A 13,710-nucleotide genomic window follows, 5' to 3' on the forward strand; every position below is an offset into this window, starting at 1 on the left:
TTATAGCCTTGAAATAGGTTCACATATATTTCAACAGCAAGACCACACTGTTAGTGTCTTTAAAAAGAAAAAAATTAAGCCAGGTGTGGTGATGCATGACTGTAAACCCAGTCACTTGGGAGGCTTAGGCAGGAGGATCACAAGTTCAAGGCCAGTCTCAGTGAGTTAGCAAGGCCCTGTCCTCAACAACAACAACAAGGAGAACGAAAGAAAGAAAGAGAGAAAAAAAGAATTAGGGAGGGATGTAGCTCAGGGATAAAATACCTCTGTGTTCAATTCCCAGTTTGTAGATGGGCAGAAAGAAGAAAGCTATTATATAGTTACTTTTTGCTAATGTACGCTAAAAATCCTAAGTACCCTGGACATCAGATTAAAAAAAAATTATTAGGCTGTCTTTTATTAAATTTTATTTCAATACACTTCTGAAAATTCTTTCAAAAAAAAAAAAAAGCTTTCTCAAAAGCCTGAATCTAGCCCAATGGTCACTTACTTGAAATAACACAGATCCAATGGTTGAGAGATTAGAGTTATACCCTTTTGGCTGAAGAAACCAACAATCACAGGATTTCATTTAAGCAAACCAAGAACACCCTTTTATTGGCAATGTTCTTTCTTCAGAGTTCTACCAAATCATGTGGATAGGAAAGAAGCCTGAAGAAAATGAAGCTTAACTTCATCAGACACTTGTCAAACAAGGCATCTCTGGGAAAGTTCTTCTACTTAAAGAGCAAGAAACTGCAAGGATTATGCGTGCTAAAAAAGTCTTGGTTGTTAAGAGCTGGAAAGCACCTAAAAGTTCAGGTGCAATACCTGGTAGACATGAGATGTGGAGAAAGTACAGTGACTTGCTAACATTACATAGGAAGCTGAGCACAACAAATCAATATTAATGTTTAACATTTGGTGATCATTCTCTAAGAAGGGTAATTATTGGTCTTAGTCTTTATATGGTTAGAACAGAATTAAAATACTTGTAATCAATGTCTGAAATGATTGTAATATGAAATGTTTGCAATGTAAATTGTTTACAACTAATATGACAACAGGTTAATGTTTAATACAGGGAAAGACTACCACTATTAAAAAATCAAGACCCTTGCTCTTCCAGGGATGGTGTCTGGAGGCACTCAGAATAATCCAGCATTTCCTATACCCTTGAAGGCTTTCCTACTACACAGCTTCTAACAAAACTAGGCTGTCCTGAACCCTTGGTAATGGAGTGTTTACTTTTATACCAAGAAGGTAGGGGAAGAACCAAAATCTGCATGTGGCGTGTACCCAGGCTGATTTCAAGGGGTTCATGCTGTGAGAACTGAAGTTCTTATGAGGCTGTCTAAATTGTAAAAATCATGTCAGCAGAGCCTATGGTGGTTCCATGCGTGTGACAGGATCAAGCATGCTTTCCTTAATAGAAAAATCACTGTCAAAGTGCTGAAGGCACAAGCAGAGTAAGAAAACTAAATTTAAAAAATTTTTTTGGAATAAATAGTCAAAAGGTTTTAAAAAACAAAACCCTAATAGGCAAATAAGCAAAGGGCACAATTAACATAGAAGTGGATATAATTAATAAACAAACATATTCAATTTCATAATCAGCAAAAAAGCAATATCTGTAATTTTATATGATTAAGTTAATGAATATTCAAAAGAATCATAACAACCCAAATGTTGGTATTATGTTGAACCACCATATTTATATTTTGCAAATGGGCACAATCCTTTGGCAATTCAATCTGGCAATATTTTTAAGAGTTAAAAGAATATTCATATGCTTTGAATTAGTAATTATACATGAACATGTACGTTAAAGGTGTAAACCAAAGAATAAAAAATGTATCTATCAACAGAGACACTAAAGGCACAAAACAAAGACTAAAAAGTATATAGATCAATAGAAATATTGGCTAAAAATTATTTATAATATTTAGAAAATGACAATAACCTAAAAGTTCTATACTAAGATAACATGATGACACATCTAATTCAATGAGATATTTTGTAGTAATTTAGAAGCATCATGAATACAGAAAGATTCTGAAACATCTTGTCATACCAGAAAGCAAAAAATTATTAAAGATAATTGGGGTGCTGGGGTTGTAGCTCAGTGGTAGATTGCTAGCCTAGCACAGGTGAGGCACTAGATCTGAGCCTCAGCACCACATAAAAACAAAATAACAAATAAATAAAATAAAGGTTAAAGTCTTTAAAAAAAAAAAAAAAGATAACTGGGTCCTTTTCAAAGGGACTCGCAAAACAATATGAAGATGTTCCCAACTGGGCACAATAGTGGACACATGTACTCTCAGCTATTTTCGAGGCTGAGGCAAGAGGATCACAAGTTCAAGACCAGGTTGGGCAACTTAGGAAGACCCTGTCTCAAAATAGAAAAGGGCTGGATATAGGGCATTCGTGGATTCAATCCCCAGTACTGAAAGGAAGGAAGGAAGGAAGGAAAGAAACACACACACACAGACACACACACACACACACACACACACTCCTATTGGCCAAAGATAAATCAACTGAACATCAAAAAGAATAGGTATAGGGCTGGGGATGTGGCTCAAGCGGTAACACGCTCACCTGGCATGCACGGGGCGCTGGGTTTGATCCTCAGCACCACATAAAAATAAAATACAGATGTTGTGTCCACCAAAAGCTAAAAAATAAATATTAAAAAAATTATCTCTCTCTCTCTCTCTCTCTCTCTCTCTCTAAAAAAAAAAAAAATAAATAAATAAAAAGAATAGGTATAGTGCTCACTCTGGCAGCAACATACTAAAACTGGAATGATACCGAGAAGCTTAGTAGGATCCTTGCACAAGGATGACACACAAATTTGAAATGTTCCATATTTTTAGGTCTGCTTAGAATTGTTTTTTTTTTAAAAAAAAGAATAGTGACAATGGACCAAATCACATTAAATTCATTAAAATCCATGAGCTGATAATAAACTTAAAACCCCAAAATTTTCATTATCACTTTGAAATGCTCTGGTTTTTTTTCTGTTTAAGGGGAGTGTGAGTATGTGTTTAGTGTATCAAGACCTGTGTGTGTGTATATGTGTGTGTGTTGTGTATCAGGGCCTTCCTGGGTTAGGAAAATTACATCCCTGCTTGTGTAGGAGAAGAGGGGTGTATAAGGTAACACAACACACTAGTCCTCATTTTTTAAAAAAATTATAGACTAATATTAATTTGTTCTCAGAACCAAATCCGCCCCCCCCCCGAAAATGAAATTGTTTTCTTCTTTTAGATTTGATGAAGCATTTGCTGCTAAAATGAATCTGACATGTTGAGAGATGTCACGGCTGATGGGAAGTATTGCTCCCTGATTTAAAACTAAAATTTGAACTTTTTAAGGAATTAAAAAACACACTTGACATGGAAAAAAATAACTCACAAACTTTCACTTGTCTTTAAAGGATTCTGGGAAATGAACACATTACTCTAAAAACTGATAAATCAAAAGAAAGAATCAAAGTTTAAAAATAAATAGTGTTAGGGCTGGGGTTGTGGCATAGTGGTAGAGCACTCGCCTAGCACTTTTGAGGCCCTGGGTTCGATCCGAAGTACCACATAAAAATAAAGGTACTGTGTTCAACTACAACTAAAAAATAAATATTAAAAAAAACAAATAAATAGTGTTATGTCACAGAAACAAGGGAAAGGGATCAGCACCAACAGACTGGGTCGAAGAGAAAGACTCACTTTTCACTGTACACGCCTTGTATCTTTTCAATTTTGTACCATGTACACGAATTAACTACTGAAAAAACAAACTCACTTTAGTATCACTATAAAGATTATGTAACAAAATGGAAAAATGATTGGTCTATTCCCTAAAGACCTAAAAAGAGCATGCTACAGGGACACTGCTACATCGATGTTCATAGCAGCACAGTTCACAATAGCAAGACTGTGGAACCAACCCAGATGCCCTTCAATAGATGAATGGATTAAAAAAATGTGGCATTTATACACAATGGAGTATTACTCCGCATTAAAAAATGACAAAATCATAGAATTTGGAGGGAAATGGATGGCATTAGAGCAGATTATGCTAAGAGAAGCCAGCCAATCCCTAAAAAACAAATGCCAAATGTCTTCTTTGATATAAGGAGAGTAACTAAGAACAGAGTAGGGACTAAGAGCATGAGAAGAAGATTAACATTAAACAGGGATGAGAGGAGGGAGGGAAAGCGAGAGAGAAGGGAAACTGCATGGAAATGGAAGGAGACCCTCAGGGTTATACAAAATTACATACAAGAGGAAGTGAGGGGAAAAGGAAAAATAATACAAGGGGGAGAAATGAATTACAGTAGAGGGGGTAGAGAGAGAAGAGGGGAGGGGAGGGGAGGAGAGAGGGGATAGTAGAGGATAGGAAAGGCAGCAGAATACAACAGACACTAGTATGGCAATATGTAAATCAATGGAAGTGTAACTGATGTGATTCTGCAATCTGTATACAGGGTAAAAATGGGAGTTCATAACCCACTTGAATCAAAGTGTGAAATATGATATGTCAAGAACTATGTAATGTTTTGAACAATCAACAATAAAAAAAAAAAGAAAAATCCCTAAGAATGCAAATGATAGCCACTGTCATTATACTAATGCAGACAATATAATGCATGTGGACCAGCTCTGGAAGGAAACCAGATAAATTAAATTGTTGACTAAAATGACAGAATTTAGGTCAAAATTTTCTCTTTATATTAAAATAAATTCCATTGTTACATTTATAATGCTATTTGCCCAATAAATAATGTTAATGTGTCCAATAAATAATTTCAATGGAAAACACAGAATTTGTGCTCTCCTAGTTATCCACACCAGGAATGACAGGAAACCCTGGCTATATGACCCTGGAGCCCACAATCAAGGCACCAAGAACCATCTGGGAGTAACTTGACTCTATAGGCAAGAGATCACAGAAGGAGCAAAGAAAGGGTCTCCTGAGGGCTGTGCATACAGTAGATGTGAAAGTACAAATGACTTAGTCCGCTCTACTTCTGCTTCCCTAAACTGATATGGGGGTGGTGGCAGTGGTGGCGTTCCCTGAGTAGGAGGCCAGCAGAACATGGAAAGAGCCTGTCGACAGCACATAAAAGACACACACTGAAAACACTGCTTGCAGGAGGAGTGAAGCTTGTCAAAGTACTGCAGAGGCTGGGAAAGTGAAGGGAAGAGAAAGAGCAATTATAACCTGAACCTAACAATTCCTTGGCTAATTTTAACTGGAGAGGTGGAATATATCTGCAGCTTGAAAACGATAGGCAAATGAGTGTTCAGGTACAAAAAGACCCAACCCACACAGAACTTTAAATGGTCATTGCAAAAAAATGCATTTTCACATCAATCATCTGCTATTATTCAGATAATATTTCATTTGTGATTCCTCCAAAAGTAAATAAATGGCCTCAGGAAGGAAAAAGGAAATCCTAGGTCCAGAGCAGAAGTTTATATTTCTTGTTACAAGACAAAACCAGTAAGAAAAAATTAATGCCAAACTATTTTAGGAATGCTACTTTAAAATTTTCAGCTATTAATAATGAAAATCAAATATCAACTTGTTTACTTTGGGGGTCAGTTCTGGGGATTAAACTCAGAGGTGCTTTTATCACTGAGCTACTTGCCCAAATCTTCAAAAAAAAAAAAATATTTAACTTTAATTTTGAGACAGTGTTGTCCAGGCTATCCTCAATTTTGTGATCCTCCTGCCTCAAAGTTGTCCAGGTTGGTTTCAAATTTGTGATTCTCCTACTTCAGCCTCCTGAATAGCTAGGATTATAGGTGTGTGCCACTGTACCTGGTTTGTATTTATTTTTTAAACATTGTAATGAAGTTACTTAGCCAAAAATTTCCAAATTTTTATGTTAAGTTACAGCTCATATAATATATTCACATTGAACTATGTTTATAAATATTTCCTTAAAAATTATTCTAAAATACAAATAATTATATATATATATATAAAGATGATACAATAATTATTTCTGGATAATGGGATCAAAGGTGATTTTTACCTTGCTCTTTATGTCCTTAGAATTAGCTGATTTTTTTTTACAATGTGTAAAAACAAACAACAACAACAATAAACCCAAACTTGATTTAATGGCTACCATATTACAAATTGTTAAAAATCGCAATGGGAACAATTTCCATCAGAACAATGTGTAACTTTTTTTTACAAACAACTGATATATAATCATTTTAGTAAAACAAACAAACAAAAAAACCAAACAACCAAAAACACAAAAAACCAAAAACCATATATAAGCAGTAATCTAAACTGAAAACAACTTTTGGAAGATTTATTTATCCAAGTACCCCTTATACTACAGCAAATTATGTTAGGAGAAAAACAAGATCATAGACAAGGTCACTGCTGAGATTTATGACTATGTATATTACCTATGGATGAACCAATCTGTTTTTACTTCCTAACTTCCATTAAAAATATAAAGCAAATTAATTATTCACATCAAGTATTAAAATATCACTCTATTCTCCTGCCAGGTGGAAGGACTTGTGGATTGCTCCTCTGACTCAAGGCTTTAGCAACCATCTAAAACTGCGGCAGACAATTCTAGTTGCTTGCTTACCCACTGTGCTATCGCCCTCCCTTCCTCACTCACAAAACACTAATCTTATCTGGGGTGGCAAATAAGTACTCCCTGATAAAAATGCTAGCTAGCTTCCTTGGAATCCCCAGCAGCTCAAGGAAGCCATGTGGTATAGTTCTGACCAAAGAGAAATAAATGGAGTTTCCAGAAAGTTTCAACTGTGTAGCCACTTTCTGCCTGGAGTGTGAGCACCATATAACTTATCACGTCTTATAGCTGTGGGACCACAAGCATAAAGATAGAAGTCAGACACTAAGGATGGTAGCTCAGGAAGACAAATTTCTTGTAATCTGGGAAAAATAAATCCTCATTTGTTTAAAGCCATTGTAGTCAGAGTTCTGAGTTGTATATAACAATGCAATCCTCCTCATTCTTTTATAGTTGAGAAAAGGAACCCAAAATCTTAAGGAAATTTGGCTGGACTTAACAGATCAAACTAAGCATATCAGAGTGCAGGACTAGGTAACATTTTCAGAGCTATTTCATTTCAATGATACTTTCCAGCTATGGAAACTATTATCCTTAAGAAATATGATGGTGAAATTTGGTATAATATTTTTTCTGGTGAATAATTTTCTGAATCATGTATAAAAACAAAGTTCATATCTGAAAAAAATACTATTTTATGTCCAAAATTTTTAAAAATCTGCTTCTTTTTATAATTTGACATGTGGTATTCATGAGCATCATTCTGGAGTTCAAGAATGTGACAAACTCAATACCAGGTCCAAGATCTATCAGGTTTAATACCAGATATAAATTCAGCATTCAGTCAAAGTATTTACTATAAATAGTTGGTTTCCCTTTAATAGATCATTTTTCTTTAAAAGTGATGAAACTGCAATTACTCCCCCAACCCAGCTTATTTTAAGAAAAAAAATTTTCAACCCACAAGCACTATACTCTAACCATCCAGGTAAATCAGCCACAGATCCAAGATGGAAAATGTAAAGAAAAGAGATAACCTCCAGAGAGCTACGGAGTATGTATTTCACTTGAGTCTTTGTAGCAAGTAAAGTACTGTAGAGAATCCCTTTGCTTTGAACCCCAAAGACATTTCATAAACATCCATGGACTGAATATGTCAATGAACCTTTAAAAGACTGAACACAGATCCCAGGTCCCAGATTCATTTTCTGTACAGTGTAGCAGCAGGCCCTTTCCAGGTCAGCTTCAGAGGGGAAAGGGAGGCACTTTGCTTAAAGTGTGCCAACCTGAAGCTGTAAGCCTTTACTTGCTATCCTACTATCGGGGAGGTGGGGGTGGAATCTGCACTGAGAGTCATTCACTCACTTGGCTCTTGCCACGTATCCATGTATTATCCCTAAAGGAATTTCAAGATAACCAGAAATAGGTATTAGAAATACTATATTAGCATTACTTTAGGTTACTTTTAGCATTAGATAAAGGGAGAAAATTAGGTGATACTGTTGCTCAAACTACAATAAAAGCTAATATTTAGTCAGGGCATTCTATGTGCTTTAGTCAGCTTTTGTATCATTGTGACCAAAATATCCCACAAGAACAACTTAGAGGGAAAAAAAGCTCATTTGGCGTTCAGAGTTTAATGTCTCAGTCCACAGATGGCAGGATCAAGAAGCAGAGAGACAGAGGAAGGGGAAAGGGGCCGCAGGGAAGATGAAAACTTCCAGGGCATGGCCCAAGTGACCCACCTCCTCCAGCAATGCCTACCTGCCTAGTTAACACCTAGTCACTCAAACTAGGATAGAATGATTAGGCCACAACTTCTGCAATCCAATTATTTCACATCCTGAATTAATACAGGAGCTTTTGGGAGAGAGCTCATATCCAAATCACAATTCCATGCATCAGGCCTGCTGCTACATCCATATTAACTAAGTTGCTTGTCACACAGTCCAGTGAGGTAGATGCTGTTATTTCCCTCATTGTACATAAAAGAAAATAAAGACCTTGTACTTACTGAATCACAGTGAGTCACTGGTAGAACCAGAATCAAACCCAGAAGCCTGGCTTCAGAGCCCAAATTCTTAACTACTAAGCTATAATACCTTCAACCCCAGGAAAGAAACAATCAGACAACCAAGGTTGCAGTGCCATTAAACAAATTCTTTGTTACTATTCCTCCCCTTGAGTGTGGTGTACACTTGGGAACTTGCTTCTAACAAAGAAAAAAGGAGAAACAATGGTATGACTTTAAAAACTAGGTTATAAAAGGTACTGTGGCTTCCCCTTACACTCACTCTGGGGGAAGCCAGCTGCCATGTAATGGAGGACATCCCAGCAGCCTTGTATGGAAGACCCTAGTGAGAAAGCAAGACCTGTCACCAGGCACCCTCCAGTTTCAGTCCAATCTTCAGATGACTGCAACTGGGGACAATATTTTGCAACTGTGCGGGAGACTGAGCCATAACTATCCAACTAAGCTGCCCCTGAAGTCCTGACAGACAGCACACACAGGAACACAGTATTGTTCTAAGTGACTCAATTTTGGGATTATTTTTAATGTATCAACAGAAAACTACAACAACAACAACAACAACACAGAATTTACTACAGAACCTTTCATCAGAATCATATTTCCGATACCAAACCATATTTTGGTAAGCTACCAATTGTATAATTAGTGATTTTGTGTATCTGTTCATTCTGTGGAAGCAATAACCAGTCTGATCACTATAGAGGGTAGAACAACATATCCTTTATATCCCTTCACAAGCATAATGAATTAAACTAATTAATTTCTGAAATTCTACCCTACTTTCTCTTCAAAAACAGGGTTTGGGAGTTTAGCTTGGCAGTAGAGTACATGCTTATGACCTTGGGTAAGGGCCCTGAAAGGGCACCAAATAATAAACAGACTATATAAAAGTTGAAAGATTATTCCGGATTTAAATTGTCACATACCCTTTCTTTTCTTCCTTTTTCTTCTAAATCAATAAAGGAGCAATATATTCTACTTCCAAAAATCTATAAGAACAAGCTGTCTATTTGATTCCCAACAGTCTATTCAAGGTGCTAATCTGCCATTATTTATAGACCCTTGATTCCTTTCTGAGCAGCTGTCATTAACAGAACAATTTAGGAATTCAAAACACTTTATTCAACTCAACTGCCTCCTGAAATTATTAGTCATGCTTCTCAAGACTACAACTGTGATAAAAGCTAAAGATGAACCAAGTCTCAAGAAGGCTGTGAAGAAGAGCCACCATCAAAACACCAAGATTAGCTGCTGTTCACTGACTGACGTTCCTTTAAAGGTTTAGTTCTTAATCATTCAAATATCTTTTAACACGTTGGAGGCTGTCCAGGGGTGTTTTCTGCCCCAAAGTTGTAAGCGTGGTCTTCAAGGCACAACAGAGCTATCGTCTGACTACCCATGTGTGCTCAGAAGACAAATACTGGCCTATCTAGTGGTATAGAAGTAAAGTGGAGAAAACAGTGCTTTGGTTTCTATTTGATACTTTGCCTACCCATGCATCCTCCCCTGCTGTAGGCTTCAGAAATGGACAGCCTCAAGTTGTCCCATCTAAACTCGAGCTGTCTAAAGGAAGAGCAGGGACATTACCAGACTAGTGCCTGAGAAGTGAGGACAGGATATAGTCAGACCAGGCAATGCAAGGGGCTAGCTGGGGAAGCAAGTAGAAAAGGAGAAATGGAGATAATGTGCAAAAATGAAGAGGCAGGAAAAATACAGAGGAAGAAAAAACAAAGCAAAAAAAGAAAGGGTAGAGAGATTTTTAGGATAGGACCAAGAAGATTTTTTAAATAAATAAATAAATAATAAGCATGGAGAGGCAGAAAAATAATATTCTCTAAAAGAAAAGAGGCAAAGAGAGCAGCAGAGGGCAAATGGTAAAAAATAAAAACAAAGGCTGACCCCCAGGACTTCCTGATTGGGAACCAGGTAATGCCATAAACTGGTATTGCCACTAAAAGGTCTCAAGAATAGAGGAAAGGTCTAGGGTAAAATGATGAGGGAGGTTCTGTACATGTGGAGTGTGAGTTGTCTACAGAGTACCAAGAAGAGATGTCCAGATGGGCAGCTAGGACAGAAACTCAGGAGGAGGGTGTGGCCCAGAAGTGAATATGTGGAAGCCACTGAACCCCAGAAGAAATGGTGAGATTACACAGGGAGATTGTATGAGAAAGAAAAATTAGGTTAAGGACAAAAGCCAGGAAATATCAATATGTGAGAGACCCGAGGAAAAGAATCTCAGCAAAGGTGCAGATGGCCTAAGACACAGGACAAGCTGGGACAGAGAATGGGGGGTGGAAAAGCAAATGGCTTCACCTTGAGGGGCAGCAAGGAAAGTGCTGTCCTCAAGGAGAGTTATGTTTCCATTAAGGTAAGAAAGTTGAGGGAGTATTTTATAAAGACAGAGGAGAGTCTGTTCACAATGGAAAAGTGCTCCGGAAAACACTGTGGCCTCTTTTGTGTGCCCCTCTACTGAACCTCTTTAAAGTTAACCTGGGCATAACGCTTGCCCATTATTTCTCTGCTTCTCATCTGTCTCCTAGGCTCCAGAGCACACCCAAGCATGGTTGAGTTTTGTATCCTCAATCTTTGTCATGCAGCGCCTACCACCAACACAAACTCAATAAATACTTTTTTGAGTTTTCTGGATGGCAACTGGGAGGTTGGTACAAATAAAAGTCTCAAAATGAGATTACCAGGGGCTGGGGTTGTGGCTCAGCGATAGAGTGCTTGCCTAGCACGTGCAAGGCCCTAGGTTCAATCCTCAGCACCACATTAAAAAACATAAATAAAATAAAGGTATTGTGTCCAACTACAACTAAAAATTTTTTTAAATGAAATGATCTTTGACCTATTTCTAGGAATTTACCCAAAGAACTAATAGCAAATGTACAAAGCTATAACTACAGGTATAATTATAACCTACACAATTTAAAACCACCTACATTGTGCAAGGACCTGGGTTTGATCTCCAGTGCCACAAAAGAAAACAAAACCCTACTTATATATAGTCAACAAATACAACACACGTTGGAGAAAAAAAAATCCTAATATAGCTAAACAACTGAATACTATAAATCTTCCAAAAATCTAAGAGATCAACAATAACAAATAAAACCCATACAAGCCAGGCATACTGACGCACACCTGTAATCCCAGCAGCTCGGGAGGCTGAGGCAGGAAGATCGCAAGTTCAAAGCCAGCCTCAGCAAAAACAAGACACTAAGCAACTCAGTGAGACCCTGTCTCTAAATAGGATATAAAAAATAGGATTGGGGGGCTGGGGTTGTGGCTCAGTGGTAGCATGCATGCTTAGCATGTGTGAGGCACTGGGTTCAATTCTCAGCACCACATATAAACAAATAAATGAATAAAGGTCCATCAATAACTAATAAAAATTTAAAAAAAATAGGATTGGAGATGTGGCTCAGTGGTTGAGTCCCTTGAGTTCAATCCCTAGTAACAAACCCCACCAGAGGGGGGGAAAAAAAACCCTCACACAAAACACATACCCTTAGCACAATTAAGACACTACTATGAGCTTTAATCAAGTTAAAAAAAAAAAACACCAAAATTCTAGCACAGCTATCTCTTAAGGACCCACTGAAGAATTTTGTGCAAAGAGAATTTGGAAAAACAGCACAGAAGAGAGAAGAGCAGAGCAACAGGCCTATATTTGGCTTAAGTCATCCCTGATGTTGACAGTCTACACTTAAGTACAAAAACACTGAAACTGCACCCTTTCAGCCAGTGCACCAAGTACAAGAAAGAGACTCAATCTGCAGGATCTGGGGCAGCAATCTGGAAAAAACAAACTTGCTACTAGAGAAGAAAAGGGTAAAAAAGAAGGAAGGGGTGCCCTCTAGTGACTGAATGGTAACAGAGGAATGAGATAAAGAGGAGTTAAAAGGGACTTAAATCTCCTTTACTGACCTCTTCAAACAAAAACCTATCCATAGGGACCACTCTCCAGCACATTTACAAGTGAGAATGTTTTCAAACTAGTATGCAAGTAAATAAATTCAAACTTCCAACTCTGTCCACAAAATATATAGATGAAAGCATTTATAATCATACAAAACTATTATCAGAAGAAAACAGAAAAAAAGGGACCAAAACGTTTCAGCTAATAAAAATGCCTTCTAAAAAACAACCACAAAGAAAATAAGCACAATAATTCAAATGGAATTAAATATCCTTAAATAGGCTGGGCACAATTCAGGAGCCACTTGTCAAAAGAAACGAACTTTATTTTTAGAACGAACACACACACACACACACACACACACACACACACACACACACTCCACACAGCTCTTCAGGAAAACCCTCAGAGCCCAACTGCCACCACCGGCCTCCCACAGCCTCTCCACCTCCCCCACTCCTCCTGCTCTTGAGGCCCATTGGCTGGATCTTGTGGGCGGAGCCAAAAAAGTCCCCCAATGAGCAGCTCGTGGTCTGAAAGGGCAGGGAAACAACCCAATGAGCATCACCACAGAGGAGCCAATCAGTTGGCAGCTACAAGTTTGCTGGGGCAGCTGTGAGCCAATCATCAGCTGGCAGCTGGAAGTTTACTGGGGCCCCTTCAGCTGGGGCCACTGTAAGCCAATCATCAGCTGGCAGCTGGAAGTTTCCTGGGGCCCCTTCGGCTGTGGCTCTCAACATCCTGAAGTCTAAGCACTGAGACTAGAAATGGACAAAAATCAGGCAGAAGTGAAATAAAAAAGGAAATGTAAGAAAAAGACAAAACTATATCTGAAATATAGTCTAAATTTCAAGGTGCCCAAAGAACAGATTCAAATGAAAATTTAATGAAGAACACTGAAGAATGGGAGCAAAATAAACAAGAAAATGAAAAGGGACAAATAAAGAAGTAAAAGGGATCTGAAAGAAAGGAGTTGAAAGAGAAGACAGGGAAAACCAAGCCACTATAGGTATATTTGTAGTCCCTCAAAAAGAAAAAAGCCAGAATAATGAAAAGAACTAAAATGTAAAACTATAATCCAAAAGCACTTCCCTACTGAATGTCTGGGAAAACTGTCTTGTCAATTCGGAGGCGTAGCCCACTAAAACTATTAGACCTAATGTATGTATTCATGCATATACACACATAAAAATTATCATG

At 37.7% G+C, this 13,710-nt stretch overlaps 1 protein-coding gene across 1 annotated transcript in view; it reads right to left on the minus strand.

Moving 5' to 3' along the window:
* HACD2 (3-hydroxyacyl-CoA dehydratase 2) overlaps positions 1–13,710 on the minus strand; it is a 98,414-nt gene that overhangs the window by 45,064 nt on the left and 39,640 nt on the right. The gene's annotated exons all lie outside the window — the stretch shown is intronic.

The sequence above is a fragment of the Spermophilus citellus genome (assembly GCF_964194105.1).
Source record: "Spermophilus citellus genome assembly, chromosome: 7".
Taxonomy (NCBI): domain Eukaryota; kingdom Metazoa; phylum Chordata; class Mammalia; order Rodentia; family Sciuridae; genus Spermophilus; species Spermophilus citellus.